The sequence below is a fragment of the Papaver somniferum genome, chromosome 5 (assembly GCF_003573695.1).
Source record: "Papaver somniferum cultivar HN1 chromosome 5, ASM357369v1, whole genome shotgun sequence".
Lineage (NCBI taxonomy): Eukaryota > Viridiplantae > Streptophyta > Magnoliopsida > Ranunculales > Papaveraceae > Papaver > Papaver somniferum.
In genome coordinates, this window is record NC_039362.1 from 84,784,263 (window position 1) to 84,792,399 (window position 8,137).

Below are 8,137 nucleotides of genomic sequence, written 5' to 3' on the forward strand. Positions count from 1 at the left end.
TACTAAGCAGGCTTTCAATGGTACCACTTATCAGGTTAAGTGCCGTGTAAAACATTGGTGTAACTTAATCAAAAATCCTTGTCTTATTGATTTACTTCTTGACCGATCAAAAACAACATCACGTCAACGTAATTTTACTTTTAAACCACGACATATGTTATAGACATGAAAAGTTGCATCCAGACATAAAATTCGAGGGACGACAGGTGATACAATAGGAGGAAGGGAAGAGAGGAGGTACATGAGAAATATAAGGAAGAACACAACTCCATTTTCTTATACTCAAGTTCTTAGACTTTTAATGGTTTGTTATGTTTCGTTAATGATTTGTAAATGTTGTTTGTGTCTTTAATACAAGTACATGAGAATGAGAAATAACATCATAAATCAGTCAACTTATCGATTGAACAAAACCAAAAGTATAACAATATATGTAAAAGAACTAGTGCTTACAGTTTTAGGTATGATCCTACAAGTATAAGAAATATAAAGTAATAGTAAGTGGGTGAATATCTTCCAAATTTGGTAAGCAGCATTATAACCCTTATATATCACCCACTTACTAATTACTTTGTGTTTCTTACTTGTAGAATTATTTCAAAAACTATAAGCACCAGTACTATTACCTATGATGCTATATTTTTGTGTTTCTTCAACTTGTACCTATATTAAAGACATTAGAAGCAGTTACAGACATCAAATTCGAGGGACGACAAGTGATGCAATAGGAGGAAGGGAAGAGAGGAGGTGCATGAGAAATATAAGGAAGAACACAACTCCATTTTCTTATACTCAAGTTCTTAGGCTTTTAATGGTTTGTTATGTTTCGTTAATAATTTGTAAATGTTGTTTGTGTCTTTAATACATGTACATGAGAATGAGAAATAACATCATAAATCAGTCAACATTATGGATTGAACAAAACCAAAAGTATAACAATATATGTAAAAGAACTAGTGCTTACAGTTTTAGGTATGATCCTACAAGTAAGAAATATAAAGTAATTAGTAAGTGGGTAAATATCTCCAAATTTGGTAAGCAACATTATAACCCTTATATATCACCCACTTACTAATCACTTTGTGTTTCTTACTTGTAGAATCATTTCCAAAACTATAAGCACCAGTACTATTATGTATGATGCTATATTTTTGTGTTTCTTCAACTTGTACCTATATTAAAGACATGAGAAGCAGTTACAGAATCGTCAGCGAAACATATCAAACCACTTAAAGGTCCAATAAGTTGAGCATAAGAAAATAGAGTTGTGATTTTCGTTGTAATTTCCTTAATGGTTAATTTCACCTCATCTCCTACATTTCATCACATTCCATCAAAAGTACATCGGCTATTAAGAAACTCACTTGTCGTCCCTCGAATTTAATGTCTACATCAAACTTTCACGTATATAATATCTCTATTGTGGTTTAAAAACAAAAAGACGTTGACGTGACGTTGTTTTTGATTGGTTAATATGTAAATCAATAAAATAATGATCTTCGGTTCAGTTATACCAGTGTTTTACAACACACTTTAACCTAATAATGGTTTCAGTAAGAATTTACTTATTATATTACTTACTATGTTTTCATCCTTGATGTTAACAACGTTAATATAATCACTAACGCTATAATTACTTATTATTATTTTCATCGCCTTCTTCCCGATCTATCTTTTCATTTCTCATGTCAGCATATTGAATAAACCGGTACCTTTTACGGAGGTATTATAAGAAACAGTTTGAGAAAACTCGAATTTCACTGCATAAAAAATGGGTTGAGTTACGAGCTCGTGTCAGTGACTCGGTCCTATAAATAAGTACGCCTCCCATATGTCATTTAGTGGTAAATTTTATGATATTTATGAAAGACTTTACTTGAAGATATGTTATTTATTGTTTACTGTTCTAAATTTTTCTCACCACATTATACTGTATATTACAGAATTTTTATTATTTCAAATGATGCATGTTTTTCCTATTAGTTCCTAACTATTTAAAATAAATGTTTTATAGGATCGTGATAAGACCAAGTAGTAAGGAAGTCTCCGAGGAAACTCCGGATGCTTCTTCAATGTGATATATAAGTTGATATAAAGTATTGATAACAATATTCTTTTTTTTAAGACAAATTGATAATAATATAACACACTATATTAGTTGGTCATTTTTGTGTAATGTTAAGGGTTTTGTATTTATTCTTTCGATTCTGGTTTTGTTAGTTGCGACACGAGAATGCCATTTTGTTACCAAGCAAACGATCCGGCCATCTTCTAGATCTGTTAGTTTGGATGTTTATTTTATTTTCCATGCTAATTTATCTTTAATTTATTGTCACATGGCAAATCCGGAATTAGATAATGTGAACATCTAAAAAGAGTTAAAAATCCATGCCAAAACAAAACGCAAGAACCCAATGGGCTTCTAAAACCTAAAACAGAACAACACAACACGCACGACATTAAATTATAACGATTTTTTGGGGATCATGGTTTTTTGGGGGACCAGGGTTTTATTTTGGGTAAAGACATTAGAAGTAATTTTAGGTCACCCCATATCTAGTTATTTATTTAATACCTAATCTACCCTCTTAATTAATTTTAGGTTATGATTAGTGAATGATTTAGTTAAAAACAATTAGTGAGATTAAATTAAAATATGGGTTTATTATTAGTTGAGTAGAATTATTGAGAGAGTAGAGTTAGAGAAGATGAAGGAGAAAAACATGGAAAATAATTTTTTTTTTCGAATTCACTAAGTTTGAGTATTCAAATGATGAAAACTCATCTGATTCTTCATCTCCATCCTCTCCTAGAATATTTGTTAATCTTCAAAATGATCCGGATTTGAACTGGATTTTGAACAGTTCGGTTACTTTATATGAAGAACAAGTAACCAAACTCATCTGAAGTTGTAGTTCGGTTGACCCGTGAGTTGAACAAGTAACCGAACTCATCTGAAAGTGTAGTTCGGCTACTTGTTCCAAACACGCAGGTTACCGAACTCTCAAATAATAGAATTTCTAGGAGTTACAGCGTTATGTTTGGTTGGTTCTCAACTAACCGAACTTTGGTTTACAAAGTTCGGCTGGTTCGCAAATTGCATGCACTTTTGATCTAACCGAACTTTACGTAATATAAGAGTATATAAGTTTACAAAGTTCGATTCTTTCGCAAACTTGAACCTAACAGCTAACCAACCGAACTCTGAGTTCGGTTTCTGCGATAAAATTGTGAATTTGCCTAACTTAACAAACAAAAAAAATGTGAAGTTCCAGCGTCTATTGGATAAGTTCGGTTACTTTGTAGTTTTAAAAGTCTTTGCGAACAAACCGAACTCTATTGGCTAAGTTCGGTTATTTTGGAACTCAACATAGTGGCCACAACAACACAGTTCGGTTAGACTGGATTTGTTTTTTTTTTCGGTTCTAAGGGTGGAGTTCGGTTACTTTGTAGTTTTAAATTTTTTTGTGAAACAACCGAACAGAGAGATCGGTGCCTTAGTTTTAAATCCAATAGAACCGAACTGTTCTTCGTGTTCTTCATTTTCAAGAAGTTCGGTTAGTAAACTAGGGTTTTTTGGAAAATCGGCCTAACCGAACATGGCTCAGTAACTCCTATTAAAAACCTATTTTGATGATTTTTATTCGATTGAAGCAATCAAAATCAAATTAAAGTGAAGGGTTTGTTGAAAAATACCTCCGGAGTGGTCCCATGGCAGAATCAGGTTGCGGCTGGCATCTTTTATACTCGATAAAATTATTATGTAACCGAACTTAATTGTGATTGCATTGATGTTGTTACATTTCTTAAATAGGCGGTGGCGGTGGTGGTGAGAGGAGGTGGTGGTGGTAATCGATGGTGGTGGACGGTGGTGGTGGGAGGAGGTGGTGGTTATATATATAGGTGGTTATTAGGTTGGTTTTAAATTAAATTAGGTTAAGGGTAGGTTAGTCATTTCAACGTTTTAGGACACCCCTTATCACTATAGGAAAGGTGGCCTAATAAAACCATGGTCCCCTCAAAAAAAGCCATGGTCCCTAAAAAATCATTCTTAAATTAAATCGGAGTTCCATTTTTTATTCAACTTTCAAGCTACAAAAACAAACACTCACAAAAAAGAAGCAACAAGAACAAATAGAGAGACATGCAGCTGAGATTTATTATCTTCTAAGGTCAGCCCCTAGAAATTTAGTACTACCAAATGGTTGCCCTTGCAAATAAAAAATAAAATCAAAACCTATGATACACCAAACAACAGTAGAAAACAATGGCATCGTCAGTCACCTGATCAACAATAACCTAAAGCATACACATGAATTATGCTAAATCAGTACTAATCAGGTTCTCAGTACACCAAAATCAGGATTCTATCATAGGGCATTTCTGTTACTGATTAACTTTGTAACACATATACGTCGTTGGAGAAACGCTGTGATAATAATTGTTATCATTTTTTGTAACAGTTTTGACTGTGACAATATTTGATTACAGTCACAATTACAAATTGTTACAATAATTAATAATAACAGTTAACCTTATTTTAGAACTGCGACACGTTGCTCATTTGTCACAATTAATATAACATATTTAATTGTTATTCAAACTTTGCAACAATTAGGTGATGACACGTGTCTTACACCGCCAGATAGGCAACTATTAAGTTTTTCCACGTGTCACTTTTTCTTACGGTTACAGCAACACATATAAGTGTTGCCTACTTTTTGCAACAATTTCCCAATGGACACCTGTCGTCTTTTTGTCACAACTACTGCAACGTTTAAACTGTGGTAACAGCATTAATGTGATGACACGTGTTGTTTTTCTTCACAGTTTTGGTCACAGTTAACCCTGTGACAATAATTGTAATAAAAAATGGATAGTCCAGGTCATTATCATGGACCTGGCCTTCCAGTTTACAGGCCTGCACAATTAAACCAGAAACACAGGCCTGCAATACAACAACTGAACCTGAAACACAGGCCTGCAATACAACAACTGAACCTGAAACACAGGCCTGCAATACAACAACTGAACCTGAAACACAGGCCTGCAATACAACAACTGACCGGAAACACAGGCCTGCAAACTATCCGCAATTTACAATTCATTTACAAAAAATCATTTTATTCATTATGAACAAAGAAACAAATATGATGGCCAGTAAGAAAACAAACTTCCTAGGCACCAAAAAGTAAGTGTCTGAACAAACTAATAGACACCAAAACCTATTGCGGTTCTCAACTGTGAACTGTACCGAATGCCCTACACAGATAAACAAAATAACAAAATCAGTATGAGAACAAATGCAGAAACAACTGACCAATTAGCGGACAACCAATATATGGACATCACAAAGATTTAAGTAAAAAAATTAAATTCAAAGATAGTACAAGAATCGCATGAAACTGACCTAGTAGAGATTTGTTTGACTTGCCTCCACTTGCAGGGGTCTTTCCTCCCTTGGGGTAAGGAGTACCTTGACGAACATCACCACCTTTCTTGCCATCAGCACCTGCAAAAACGTGGACAGTTGCAGATGATTAGAACAAATAGGAAAGTGGCAGCAACATAACAATCCAACGAAGCAAGCCAAATGAAAAAACATTTTCACCTAACTTCTGAGGAGTTTCTACTTTAACATTTTTGTCCAAGAGTGGGCTTATTGTTAGCAACTTCAGCAAGTCTCTTCTTTCCCTATAAGAAACACATAAAGTTATAGTTGGTCAGCAGTGGCAAATACAGAGAACTCTTACTCAAGCTAATCATGAAAATACTAAAAACGACGACATTCTTAGCAAAAAGTAAACCACGAGGTTGGACAATGCCTGAAAAGCAAGGGGTGAGGACAAAACAAATTATGAGACATGATCAACAACAAAGCAAATTTTGAGAATATTAAAGCACTCACTCTTAACGCCGCTTTATGTAGAGATGATGATCGCATATAGGCTTTCATGAGCTTGAATATCATTGTAGTTACTAATCCAAGGATGACCTGCCAAGAGAAATATAATTTGGATCACAAAGAAAGAAATTCAGCAGTCTTTTTAACAAGATGAGAATATTAACTTAATGCCTCAACAGCCATCACTCGTTCATGTGGGTCTTTATTCAATAGACGCTTGACAAAATTCTTGGCTTCAGAAGATAAAGAAGGCCAAGGAGGTTCATCGAGTCCGCCCTAAAGGCCCGAAAAATCTCGGACTCTGTGCGAGCCAAGAACGGACAACTTCCACATAAAAGTATATATGATATCACACCAATACTCCACACATCAGCCTCTGTATTGTAAGATCTATGTAGAACTTCAGATGCAACATAGTATGCACTTCCAACGATGTCATTAAGCCTTTTATCTGCATCGTGTCAGATAAAATAGAAGTTAGAAAGACGCCTAATTTTAGTTCTATGAATAATATGGTCAACACCCAAGAGAGTAAAAAATCACCTGGTTTCACAAAATTGGACAAGCCAAAATCAATGGCCTTCAATTGCGAGTTTTCATCAACAAAAAATTCTGATTCAATCAAACCACTACACTTGGTTAGCAATATAAAAAAGTAAAAGAACAAGAATGCTAAGAGAAATAACTCGTGTGTTTGGTAAGATAACTTGGTTTCCATGCCAATCTAGCATGTTTTCCATGTGGTAAAAACATTATAATCCTGCCTGGGCAACACTAACAAGGATTATCTACTAAAGGCAAGTAAAGAGTAATATAATAGTTTCCTCAATTGAAGAACAATAACTCAATTCAACTAGCAACTTGCTAGATCATCACCATTACTTGGGCCCAGATTTAACACTATCTGAAATGCCTCCCAGTTGCAAGCAAGAGCAATTAGTGAAGTCTACAATCTTGTAAATTGGGTCTTCTGATTGGCATGGAGCCGACCAGATGTTTAATAGAAATTTAACTTCTAAGTTTCTCGAGAAACATATTGACCATGAGCAGAAATATACGACTGGTTAAATCGGAATAGTCACTGAAGTCTAAACAGAATATACCCTTGTCAGGTTCATCAATCATGTGATGTGAACAAGAAAGTGAAATCAGTCTTAACATATGCTTAACAATGTCTCTTCATGTGCCCATTACTCCTACAATCATCTTATATCATTCAGTTGTAAAAGAAATATTGTTACAATTGGTACTGTCACTTAAGTATTAGATGAAAAAAGCAACTCCCAGACACGTAATATTCAGTTATGGAACTAATATCTTTGAATCGGTAAGCTAAATTTCAACTAAGTTAACTCAAAAAATTTAACATCATAATACTAAATTCCTAAGAACAGACGAGATGGACAAAGAATACACAATCTTATATTGGCGCGCTTTAGATAAAGGGATTAGAGAAAGAAAAAAAGAGAGGGAAGAAAGAAAGAAAGATTATAAACTACGGAGGTACTTACAACAAAGGCGAAGTCATGCTTCAAATCCACATCCCATACTCTGCGGAAATGGTTGCCATAAACAGTAAGGTTATATCGCCTTTCACATTCCATTAAAACATCCAACTACATTATAGACAGAACCGCCAAAGTCTCCTATACACCCTGCTAGAATAGCCACCAATTCCACCAAGGGCACTCTCACATCATAGACCTCCAGGTTTGGAAAATGCCCAGAAACCTTCAACAAGATCATTTAAGTTAAAACACATGTCACTACAGGGGGGAACATTCGGACAGTAGATAGCGTAATGATAGTGTGAACATAATCCCAAGCACATGAAAGATGCTAGGTGACGTTCTAAATATCACCATAACACAGGAACAAGCCCACCCGTACTAATTGGCTACTTATACACTGATGAAAATTAAACTTGTCAACCATGAATCAAAAAAAAAAAAAAAACACAGCAGATTGTACAAGTTACTTCTATTTCACATATATACAAATGGGGAACGCTCTCAACTGCATTAGTAAAAAATCAGGAAGTAAATGAATCTCTTCACAATATATCCATTTAGTAAATAAAAGTCAATGAAACTCTCAAGCAAATACTTACCCTCCATGTATACAAATCGAACACAGAACACCTCTTCTTTCAATTCACCATCAGACAAATCAGTAGCATGCACGAACCATGATATCTGACTCCCATTCCCAGTATGTTGTTGAACCAAAATT

The 8,137-nt window shown here is 34.7% G+C and overlaps 1 long non-coding RNA gene across 3 annotated transcripts; it reads right to left on the reverse strand.

Moving 5' to 3' along the window:
• Nucleotides 1-4,870: 4,870 nt before the first annotated feature.
• Nucleotides 4,871-8,137, reverse strand: LOC113282075. Of its 3 annotated transcripts, none has more exons than XR_003326522.1 (8): nt 8,016-8,137; nt 7,417-7,636; nt 6,449-6,517; nt 6,070-6,356; nt 5,909-5,995; nt 5,612-5,694; nt 5,411-5,512; nt 4,871-5,262 (listed from the first exon to the last, which is right to left on the reverse strand). It is a non-coding gene; the product is annotated as an uncharacterized LOC113282075 (long non-coding RNA). The 3 variants fall into 3 exon arrangements; XR_003326524.1 differs by having other exon boundaries at nt 4,871-4,968; nt 5,035-5,262; nt 5,909-6,356; XR_003326521.1 differs by having other exon boundaries at nt 5,909-6,356.